The sequence below is a fragment of the Acanthopagrus latus genome, chromosome 7 (genome assembly GCF_904848185.1).
Source record: "Acanthopagrus latus isolate v.2019 chromosome 7, fAcaLat1.1, whole genome shotgun sequence".
Lineage (NCBI taxonomy): Eukaryota > Metazoa > Chordata > Actinopteri > Spariformes > Sparidae > Acanthopagrus > Acanthopagrus latus.
The window spans coordinates 11413116-11426063 of NC_051045.1; positions in this window are offsets into that span (position 1 = coordinate 11413116).

The following is a 12948-nucleotide window of genomic DNA, read 5'->3' on the forward strand; positions in this document are numbered from 1 at the left end:
TATTTAACTGTTATTTTGATTCAATAACCATCTGGTAAACAATAGGTTTTGAGCTGTGGTCATGATGGAAAGTTCAGCTTCAGCCTATTAAGCAAATTAAGTACGAGATTTTAGTAGAGAGTCGGAGAGTTATAGGGTTAATTGACTTAAATTACTCTTCACACACAAAAGGGCTACCTTGTCTTTTTAAGAAAGTTGCCCATCAGGAGATCTATCGATCTACAGTGATGACGAGTTGTGCTTCAATGTGTTTTCAAGTGTTGTTGTGTAGGTGTGTTCTGTTGGGTTGTCTCTTTCTATCTCTTGCTGTGATAAAAGCAGTGACGACTTTTTCTTTCTAAAGCGAGAGAGTAGCATAGACGTTGTTATTGTCCACTCACACAGCAATTCATCTGTGGCTTCGAAGGAAAATGTTAAATGGTTCAATATAGATGAAAATCAATCAAAGGGACATGATGGTGACAGTTCACACACACACACACACACACACACACACACACACACACACACACACACACACACACACACACATACACACACTAAGGGCGCACTCACACTAGGCAATCTGTACTGTGCCCAAGCACGTTTACCCCCCAAGTACTTCAACCATGGCACACTTTCTTGGCCCAGGCACAGTTGGAGGAGGCGTGCTTTGGCATGGTAGAGTTGATAATGCACGAGCACAAGCATAGGTGCTGGTAATATTTCAAACTAACTGCTACGTCTACAATTTTGTCCCTCAGTAGTAGTTGGCTGACACATTGGTTGACCGCAGAGGTGATAAATGTTCATGGGAGCATAATCTGGTGCACCTGGTGTTTAACACGCTTGGATGTAGAGGCTTTTATAAACCTGTTGCATGACATTCATCAACCACCCTTATTGTCAACAGCAAGGTCCTTGGTCTCATTTGAGTTCATCAGCAAAGCACTCTCTTGACTCCATGTTAATAGTAAATTGTTGATGTGACCTCTCTTGTTCAATATTACTGACCAATAAACACACCAATTGCCAACCTGTCCTCATCAGAAAAACAACCATGCAAACAGCTTATTATGACCCATATTAATGTCTCTCATTGGGTGGTGACCTCTAGTGGGTGTAGCTATTAATACAACAGCAAAGGAGAATGTCAGGTGAAGTAGCATGAAGTACGTCAAAGACCTCAGAGGGGGTTGGAGTGGGTGGACAGTTCAATAGAAAAAACAGGGGACTTTGGCACACAGGAGAAAGTGGTTCTTGTCCAGTGAGAAACCAAAAGTCAATGCTGAGTTTTCAAACTCACTAACACGGTTAAGTTATGTCACGTATGGTACATAACATAACATAAATTCTGTACAAGTAACATAATTATTTTAAAAGCGCAGTGTTTCCCCTCAACATTACCAAGTAGTTTTTCAGTGCCTTCATTTAACCAAACTACAGGAGTTGGACAAAGGTCCAGTACACCTTGGGAACAGTGATTTATGTCACTGAGTTGTTGCATCTGCACACTCCAGACGCTTAAGTTGCTTCTACAGATCTGCAGTTCATACTATACAAAGCACGTACAAGTACGGGAGATAAAATGCAACATTTAAAAACCGGCTCCACATTATTCAAACAGATTTCATCAGACAGGGTACAGCAGCTCTTTGATCCACAGTAAAAGGTGTCTGTTGATATCAATTTAAAACTAAGTCAATTTAATAACATACCTGTAGAGGAGCAGAAACAAAATCAATAAATGAAAATTAAAAATTCCCGTATGTGCCTCAGAATACTGGTTATGGCGCGCTGTACCCCTCAGTACCTCTTCTTCTTCTTCTTGAAACACTATTTTAGGTGATGAATACAGCGGTGGCTCTTCCCCTGAGACCGTCCAGGCCTGGAGCTTTGTGTGGCCTTATCTCAGAAACACTGCCTCCTATCTGCCCAGATAAGATCCCCAGCTTGACCACATACATTGTCTGAATTGTCAAATATGTCTCCATGATTGTCTTTATCATATTGTTCAACTGGTTTATCTCATTGGCAAAGGAGACATATGTGTGTGCAGGCAGCGTTGTTTCCCGACCTCTCTGCCAGTACTTATATTGAGACCATTCTTTCATTGTGCTTTCATTGATTGCTGGTGAAAAAAAAAAATAGTGTCTCTCCATTTTGTCTTTGCTGTTGTCTGGATCCTTTAATAATCCCCCTTAGTTCAATAATGAAACCACCATTCATATGTGAATCTGTGACAGAAAGCCAAAGAACACCAAGAATCACTCACGGCCTAATTCCTGACACCAGAATTAAACTGTGTACACTGTGTAACTGTGACCATCACAACGCCTGCTCTGCCTCTCCCGATGTGTGTACAGTGAAAATGAACCCACCGTTAAACTCACTCATTGAATACGCAGCAGTGTCACAGCACTATTTACCACTAGGATTCATACTTACTTGGATTCGTATTAGTCATACCCACACTTGGACTCATTTTCAAATGCCCACTAACCCGTGAATGTGAGCAAAATGAGAAAATAATTCTCCTGGGATTTGATCGGCCTAAATTTTTTCTCGAGTTGCCCTCTCTGCTCGCCCCGCTACTCCCCAGACTGGAATGAAAATCGAAGCCAGAGGGACATTTCTAAAATGCATCAGAGAGAAGAGTGGGTAGTTTTATCTAATAACTTGCATATCCATGAAGGAAACAACCACATCCGAATCAAAGGCTATTTACTGAAAGATAAAAATCAAAGCAGATCACAGCCACTTGTCATAATCTTTACAAATGATAATAATAAAAATGGCACGGTTAATAAAAGAGGTTTCCACACTGCATCTTCTCAATCCAGGGCTATCCTACCCTGGGGCAACTCAGCCAACTTTTGCACACACACCTTGTTAACCTGCTGTGTGATTACTCTGTTGACTTTAGCCTCACTTCACACAGGCACCATTTAGCCCTGTGTTGAGTTGATTTTCAGAGGACAACCCAACAAACTTAGGGCTAATGCTGCTTGAAAGCAAGGCCAGCCAGCCTGAGGCCAAAGTTAAGGTTAGCCCACTTTGGAAAGGGCCAAGACTGTGACAGAGTGAAAGCTTTCTTGGACCAGGGCGAACAGGTTTGGTTTTTAGCCTTGGGCTAAGAGCAGTGTGAGAAGCACTGCAGATTGTTAAAATGATATTTACCTATCGATCCTCATCTTGTCATGTCTCGTCACACTAAAGCATTTATATTCAGTACTGCTTCCTGCTCTTGTGTGTTTCCCGACGGGATGACTGTCTGCCCCTCGCTGATGTGTTTCATCTATGTGTAATTATCCCCACCTACCTTGTGTTTTTGAACATGTATTTTGGACCTGATTTGCTTCTGCAACTGCTGACTGGTGTTCACTTCTGTGTATCTCAATTTGGGTGTATGTCTGGTGTGTTAGATCTTGACATATCGGATTGTGAAAAGTGATTACACCCAAAGGTTTTAACATTTATTTTGAATATCTTTGTTAAGTGTTAAGTGTGCACTTGACTTCTGTACCCTTGTGTTTTAAAATTAGCTTTGATTAAAGAAATAAAGCCTCAGGCCATGGTGGCACTGAAGCCGAATTCTTCATCATTATTTTTATAACATGTATTTAAATTTCCCACAGATTAACCAAAAATAGAATAAATGAATATGTTAATATGCAAATCAGTTAAAATCAAGATTGCTGCAATTGTCCGTGGTAAATCGTAAAACTATATATTTTTTTTCTGAAATATTTTCTGAACATATTCTGATTGATTATGGTGTCATTTCTTCTTGAATTTTGGGTTGTTAAAATGACAGAATTAGAAAATCAAAGTTATAGCTGAGTTTGCACAGAAGAAAAAGATATCAGACAAAAAAAAGACAAAAATCAGAAAAAAAAAATCCGCCTGGACCCTGAAGACCATCTGATGCCATCACACATGAATGAAAGCAGGCTCCAGACTCCTTACAAGAAATGATTTATCAATCTAAATTATTAACCCTGGGGTGCCGCTTAGCTCGGTTTGTAGCGCGCGACCCATGTGCCGAGGCTCTGCAGCGGACCTTAGTTCGACTCCTGGCCCGGGTCCCTTTGATGCATGTCACTCCCCCTCTCTTACCGTGTTTCCTGTCACACTCTTCAGCTGTCTCAAAACACAAGTTAGATGAACGGTTTCTCCAAAATAAATGAAAACATGCATTAAAAAGCCAATTTACATGCAACAATTCTGCAGTCTAAACATTTCTCTGTTTTGATACTCTGCTGCCTATTCAGCAGCTCATTTGCATTTTCCATTTGCCTTCACTTTCCACGAGATGTCTTTGTTTTGCTGTTTCAGTGTGTTTCCATGGGGACATTAAAAAAACTGGACGAAGCTGAAAAGCAAAAAAGATCTTCATTCATTGACATATTGACCTCTCTTTCATTTACCTCAGTGCCACACAGCTCCCTGTCAACCTTCAAAGAAGAGAAGAGGCAACATGTTTGAAGGCGTGGTTTCAGGAGCTGAGGCTGATTTGATTTTTTTCGATGCAGAAGAAAAAAAGACGTGTTGTTCTGATCTAAGTAAACGTCTTTCTGCTTTTGGCAAAAGTCTGCCCATAAAATGAGAATATGCTGCACATCCTCTGTCCACACAGTGGTTTGTATCACTATAAATCTTGTTTCCGTCACCCTTATTCTGGGCTCAGTGAAGGGAATATGCATCCATGTTTCATACATAATGGAAAAGTCTTGTTGCATACATTTAACATGTGGTGCCATGTGGGCTGCCACAAAGTTTAAGCACAAAGAATCTCTGTGGCTTCCAAATTAAATTGGGTTATGTCTACATTTTGTGCAGGAGCACAGCCAAGGGAAGTGCTTTTTTGATCATACAAACATACATAACACTGGTTATGACAGCGGATTAAGAAAAAGGAGAGGTGTTTGTGTAATTGGTTATATAAGATGTGCGTTATGTAAGTCCCAAGGGAGAGCATACATGCTGTATGTGAGTAGTGCCATCTGAGGACACACCACAGTGAAAAGCCTTTGAGTGCTAAAAGATGAACACTGGAGCCTGTGTGTGTTTATGTGTGCCCGTGTGTGTGTATGTTTACGGAGTCGGAGAGTTGGGTTTGGGGTTGCTTCATGGTTGAGGAGCCAGTGGGACACATTTGCTGATAACATGAGTTGATGAGAAATGATGAGACAGATAGAGTGCAGTGATGCAACAGAGAGGAAAAAGGAATTTTGAGGAATATGCTCGAGAACGAGAAAGAACTGGGAGACGGCAGGGAATGGGGTGGGGGTGGGAATGTGGGGGGAGGTGAAGATCAATCAAAGGAGTCAGCGGAAGAGCCGCACGGGCCGAGTGGCTTCACAGAGACAGAGTGAGCGACGGACAGATGTGTCGATGGAGACTGAGACGAGGAGTGACAGCGGAAGAAGTCTGGGCAGGGAGAGGAGGAGATACAGGGAGAGTGAGTGAGAGATTGAGGCTGGGATGGAAGTGGGATGGTTGGGTGAGAAAAGCAAAAAGCTCCAGTTGAGCTTTTAGCTGAGTCAAGGAGCGAAAAAAACAAATAAGTGAGGACGACACTGGGAGCATGATGCCTCTGCACTGAGTTTTCATTACAGTCCTCACTGGATTGCCTTCTTATATAGTTTTGGTGCCTAAATAAACCAGATAATATTATCAGTAGTCAGCAGGGACTGAGGTCATGCCCTCCGCCGCCATCTATCCGAGGAGGAAGTGCTGAAGAATTTCTCTGCATTTTGACACAACCAATAATCACATAGGAAATTAATGTCATTTCCACTAAAACTGATGAAAATTGAACTGAAATTCCAACAAAAGACGAAAAGTAACATATACGGCTAATTTTGACTTGAATGTACGACACTTATTTAAACTTATTTCTATGCTTTTAAGAACTTATTAACTTGGGTAACTCTTAGTAACTTCACTGTTAAGGAACAATACAGATGAAAGTTATTGTATTATTAGTAAGTCATTTTTGAAACTCTTGTAGTTGTCTGGAGAGAACAGTAGTTACTTGATTACTTGAGTACATGCTCATAGTGACTTTAACTGACCCTTTTAATTGAAAAAGCTTGATATTGCCTAATTAAATGAATTACAACCCTCCATTATTACACTTGCTGCATTTAAAGTGTATTGTATTTTCCAAAGTGAGAAAAAAATTAACCATTATTTACGAGGAGCAGCAGCTGAATTTGATCACATGAGGAAAAAGTTGTCACATAAATAGAAAGATTTGTGATCAGACTCACCCTCTCCTGTCTTTTTAGTTTTGTTGTAAGTCTCAGTGTTTTCTTGTTTCTGTGGTGTATTTTGCCCTCTTTTTTTCCCTCAGTGTTCTGTTTTCCCGCCTGTTTTCCTTCACCAGCCTGACTTTCCTTCCACATCTGTCTTGTATTTGTTTACGTAGCCCATCTCGGTTACCTGAGCTGAGCTGCTTTCCCTCCACACCTGCACTTCATCTCCCTCATCAACTTCTCCCTCTTTCCAGTGTCTTTCCGGCTTTTTTCCAGCCTTTAAGCACCTTCCCTGTTTCAGGTGTTTTTTTCCGTTCTCTACTCACACCTGTGTTTCTCCACCTGCACCCCTTTCCCGTTTATCTATTTTGTATTTAAGTCCAGTCTTATGTTCAGTTTTCATTATCCTGCTGCTGCCGCTGCTGCCTAGTTTCTGCGATCCTGCTTAGTTTCCATTGCTGTTCCTGTTCCCCTGATGTTCCCTTGTATTCGCCTGTTCCATGTATTGCCGTTATCTGGATTAAAACTTCATCCATTGCACCTCCTGCCCGCTGTTTCATGCATTTGGGCATCCCGTCTCTGCTCCAGCCTGACAGCATGCATATACATGTACAGGTACAGTATATCTTTGCATGTTTTGTTCACCGCAAAGACTGCTGGAAATGTCCTGACTTCTCGTCAAGAACTTCAGTTTTTTGTAGCCTCTCCATCCCCATCATCGTAAGACCAGGTGAGGGAGAATCTGTTGGAAGGATTGTGTTCATCTCTCCAATGCAGTGTTGCTGAAACTCTGTGAAGAAGCACAATTTTAACACTTTAATGAGACTTTTTTATATTGTTTTTCCATTGTTTGTCAACCATCTGTGCATTAGAGCCAAGCAATTCATGTTCTGAAACAGTGATTACAATAAAAACCTCTGAAAAGACTTTCATCATGTGATGCAGCAGATCAGTCTTTTAAACCTGATCTATACTTTGATTACACTGCTCCATCACTGGGCAAACAGCCCTGCAGTTCCAAAATTATTTTGTCGTACTTTGCAGCTGTCTCAGTGAACATCTGTCAAACGGGCAATAACAGATGGCCTTCCCCGCTCACATCCCGCTTTGTTTTTTTCGACTCTTTACATTACCGCTTGCTTGCTGGTTGTGACAGTTTTACATCCCTACCAGCAGCCTTGTGTAAACACGAAGCTGCATTCAGACGCAAACACCCGGATACATACACTGTTTACTGTTGCATTTGAAACGTTTCCAGAAGAATAACATCATCAATAATTGAGACACGGCTGTTCTGGTTTTTGAGCAGACAGAAAGACAAAGCATGCACACAAACATCAGTCAGGGGTAGCAACACATTGGCATGACTCTGCAGACCACAGCTGCAGGGACACTGTGAAATATGTTCTGATCGAGAAGACATTTTTTAAAATTATTATTTTGTTTTTTATTGGTTTTTTTTGCTGTATATGACTTAATAAGTCTGCCGTTTGGCCTAACAGCTCCCATAACTACAAAAAAAGTCAAATAAACCTTCTAAATCCAAATGTTTCCAAAAGATTATTTTCCTTAGTCCCAGCGCTGTCCCTTTCCTTTGCACAGGATCTCGTCGAGCAAGAGGAAGACGTTACATTTGACCGGCCTCAGTGGAGCAACATTTATTGACGACAGTGGCACTGATGCCTCGTGGCACTCGATCTGCAGCCGTGGTGTTCAGGCGCTCAGTGGAACAGCCCTGCATTACTTCAGCGGGACGTTAGAGAGTCTCACCTCAGCATCATTATTGCATTATTGTCCTGTCAGTACAGGACCAGTGGTCTGTTACCACTGGTCACACTCAGGGAGAAGCGCTGCAGGTGAATGTGGTTTAATGAGGTGCAGGAATCGTTCCCTGACACATAGCTTACAGGTGATTAGGAGAGAGGAGGAGGAGCGCTGGAGCAGAACGGATATAAATGGAGAGAGAGAGAGAGGATGAGTAAATAGGAAGTTTTGAAAGCAAGTCTTTTGCTCTAACGTATCATTATGAAGCAAATGTTGATTGCACAGTGTAATGGCTATAGAATAATGACACCATCTGCATTTAGATTGATTCCATAAGCCTCGCTTTCACTGTGGACTCTGTCAACCACTGGGTAAGAAATCACCCAAGAACCGATGGTCCGACCTTCTGTGCTTTAATGTCTCCATTATAAATTAGATGAATGAATAAACTTGTGTTTTTCCTCCCCTGCTGTATTTAATTATTTGCATGAATACTCAACCTATATTACCCCTGATAAAATGATGTTGATTTAATCTAAACTCTTCACTGAACAAGCCTATTTCCTCGCTCTTATTTCCAAAGTGGTGTTGATTGTTTCTTTAGAGAAATTTGTGCCGCGTGACGGGGTTAAAGCGAGCCAGCATGCAGATTTCCAGAGCCCTGGAACTGATGCGGCTCAAAAGAACACAATGATTATTTTCACAGTTTCATTTACTACACTGCCTCTGTAATTAGTGTTGTTTGTTTATATCAATTTATTAATCAATATATCCCAAAGGTTAGGTTAACATTCAGTGTTACCGACCAGAAGGCATTTTGTGTACCCAAATATACTGGAAAAAGTCTGCCAGAAGAACAAATGCAAAAATCATCCAAAAACAAGTCTCTATATGTCACACTGAGAGCAGAGGATGTGAACCCAAATGCGAGACATGGCGGGTTGGCAGGTCAGTTTGCAGAACGTCAGCATAAACCACAAGGACGGCAGGCAAGCACAGCAGATGACTCGACAGATACTGTGCCAATGACTGGACGTAAATACAAACCAAACTAAAGAGGAGATGAGGTGGAGATACACAGGTGAAGGTTAAGAATGGAGGAAACAAGAGAGCAGGGAAGGAGCTGAAAGACTGAGAAGGACACTGGGAAACAGGGCTGGGCTAATGAAGGTGATGCAGGGCAGATGTGGAGGGTAAGCAGACTGGGGAGGACCAAAGGAACACAAGAGGGAAACAAAACACTGGAAAACATGGCTGACTAGCGGTTGTGTAATACAATATTTTGACTAGAAATTGGAAAAAAATACCTGGTAGGATTTGATTTAATATTTCATATCATGCAACATTTATGTATGTGTGTTTTGGCCAGTTTGCGGTCTTTTTCTTCGGTCCCTTTGTTTGATTGCTGCTGAAACTTCTTTGTGTGTTACTGTCAATCAGTTAGGGAGTCAGAATAGAGTGGAACTGGTAGCAAGAAATGTGAAACTCCATAGTGCTTAGGTAAAAACTAGAGGATTTACAGGGATGTTGGTGTAATCTTTGAACTAAGAATAGTTGCATTTTCATTGTGTTTGAATAAGATTTTTATATCTACAGGGGCAGCGGTCATCTTCCATGAAGTCCCTCTTTTTTGCGCTGCCATGCCAGAATTGACAAAACAACATTTTCAGAGGCTACCATAGCGGGGAGTGAAGTGAGGGGTGTTCACTTGGTTGTAATCTGCAAACAAACTGCAATATGCAGCCAATAAAGGCCAACAACACAGACAGTACAGCAGTCTGACCTATATTGACAAAGTTAAAAATGCATTATGACATCAACAGAAACCTTTTCAAATGATGTCAAAGATGAACTGATCAGCCATTTTAGTCTAAAGAGTTAATTATGTAATCCTTTTTTCTAAAAATTGACTCTCGGTCTACTTGTTTCTCTCAACCACACCCCTTCTTCTTTTCACATGTTTATGTTTCATATCTCCAGTGCGGCTGAGAAGCTACGATGAATGTGAGGATGGACATGTCCCGTGAAAAGTTTGGAAATGTCAAGATGACGGTGTAACTTGATGAGTGAGAGGAAAGATTACAACCAGGAACCGTTCCACAATGTATAGCAGCTGGGGGTAGAGGCTCCATCTCTTGTTGTAATTTGCAGGCCACATGACAGCTGGAAGCCTTATCAGCTCACTATTGCATTATAATTAGAGGATATTATCTCCAGACTGCGAGAAGGCAGGCAGATGGCATTCATGGGTTTTTTGGAGAAACGTCCATATGTCTGCTTTTATTATCGTCTGTGTATCATACCATTCAGCCTAAATTGGTGTTAGGAGAAGTGTTTGATGTATTGTTCAGTACATCAGCACCTTGGAATGAGGATAAATGAAGGATATGGCGACGAATAGAGATGAGGATATCACAGAGCACGACGACTTACATAGCAGTTTGGCGGCATATGAGCTGCTTTCCTCTGGATTAATTGGCTGTTGTATTGAATCACTTTAATGTACCATGAATACACTAGATGTCCTAGAAAATTGTGGTGTATAATGCCTTAAATACAGTGCACATTTTTGTGTGATTCCCCTGAATAGTATAATACCGTCATGAAGAAGCACTGTAAGTCCAGCTCCAACTCAAATTTTACAACTTTAGCAATGGAATAAATGTACGTTTCTGCAAATCATGGACTTATTGAAAATGTGTATTTCTTTATGTTGTAACTGTACGTTAATTTAGGTTCAATTTTCTATTTGCTGGTGTGATAACGCCGCGCTTTTGTGCTACAGCACAAAAAAACCAAAAACCACATCATGCTTTTGTCACGATGGCACCAAAGGACCCGAATGCAGAAGTCTGAGGGAGGTAGGTTAAAACTAAAAGCAAGTCCAGTAATACAAAAGATAAGGCTGGTGACACAAGGACAGTCAAGTCATAAACAAAGGATGTGAGGGTGATATGACACTTTAGGTAGAAACCTCAACATGGTACGGTGCAACCTATCACTGGTGTGCAGAAACTTCCACTGACAACATTTTATCCCGGCAACTGGGCTGCCAATATATGCTGATGGTGGTTGCTTTGGAGCCCATAATAGCTTGAAATAGGTGGACTGCATTTGCTTCTTTTCATAAACTTCTTCTTTATTCAAACACCTGAATGCCAAATCACAGAACCTGGTTTCATCTTACGCCGTCAAAAGTAATGTAAACCTCACTCTGATGCAGGCTAGAATTCTACGGCATGTAAATGTCTACTTCAGGTTTAAATGAAGCTCTGGCAAAAGTTAAGTCAGGAAGGCTATTCTTTTCCATTCCTCTCACGCATGCTCATTCATCATTTCATGCTGTCATCAGCTTCATCAGCCAGCCCATGGGGGTGGCATTTAACTCGCTGCTGCTGAGGGCAGATGCCCCTCAATTACAAAACCTCCCTCTAGAGTCTCAGGGTCAAAGACGTTCTGTCAAGACTTAATTACCACACGTCACCTGCTGTAATAAACCATTAGCTTTACCTCACTCACTTGTTGAATTTCCAATTCTCCTTTCCAGTAGCTGCAGTGGAGATACGTGTATTGGAGGACAAATATGGTTGCCTACATGCCGACAGTGGAATCAGTAGACATGAGCACTGACAGGCTTCTCACCTACAGACACTGAAAAGATGTTCTTTGTAAAATATTGCAAAATTAAGTCCTTAATACTTGTTTTTCCCCAGCTGTACACAGAAGGGCATGAAGTAGAAGTGAAAGCTTGACACAGAATCTCAGTTGCAGTTGTAATCTTGGCTTTAATTACTGCTGAGAAGTGCTGGATTAACCGTCAGAGGCAACTGGGGTTCAGTATCTCGCTCAAGGTCACTTTGACACATGGACAGAAGGAGCTGGGGATCAAACCTCCAGGCCAGACAGTGAGGATGTCACGACCTTTACACACAGGTCACAAATCTCAATAATGATCTGAGAGCATAAATGTGTCAAATAACTAGTTGATCAACAATGGAATGTGACTCATAACCGGGTTCCTAGGATGCATTCAAACATCCTCAGTGAAAGTAGGTCATGCAGAATATACGCCAGTATTGCGGGGTATGAGTCAACATGGGCTTTGGGATAGTGGGGTGAAATTAGATGGGGACGGAGAGGGAGACATATGGCGCTGTCACACGAACAGAAGGGCCGTGGAAGTGCCGTAACATGCGGACGTGAGGAAAAAAGTTGCAGGGTCAGCAGCGAACACACAAACACACAGACGCGCGCGACTATGCAAAGCTAATGAATATCAAACTCACACTAATTGGGACTTGTACAGGAGCATCATTTGGCAGGATCTGCTCGACTTCTTGTATGATTTGGCTGTTCAATCGCCTGGAAATGTGTTACATGAACATCCCATGTGCACTCCCCGGGTCGGAATATAAACAAACAAAGCTTTTTATAGATGCTGTGCATGTAAAGAGAGTGAATAAAGACTGTGAAATCCATGCAAAATGTACAGCTCTTCTATCATCAGATCACTTATTGGAAGGATGCAGACACAGAAAACGTACTGAAATGATATATGTTTTGGCCCACTGATTTGAGTCACAGCTTTCATGGAACACACATGTGATTCATGTATTTTTAGATACAGTGACTTATACTTCCAAGAAATGTAATTTCTCCGGTGTTGAGTAAATGTTTTGAAATTGTTCCCTATAACTTTTCCAAGAATCATCACATTTTTAAGTTTTTAAGCACTATCAAAGTACTCTGGTGATGTTGCCTATACACACACACGGGTAGATTGCAAAACAGAACTGCTAATAAAGCAAACTTTTTGTGCCGCCAATTTCTCCAAAATGTAAACAAATACAGACTATAGTTGTCAGATTGTGTTTTTAAAAAAAAAAAAAAAAAGTAAAAAAGCAAGAGTTTGAAAACATTCCTGCAAGAGTTTAATTAAGAA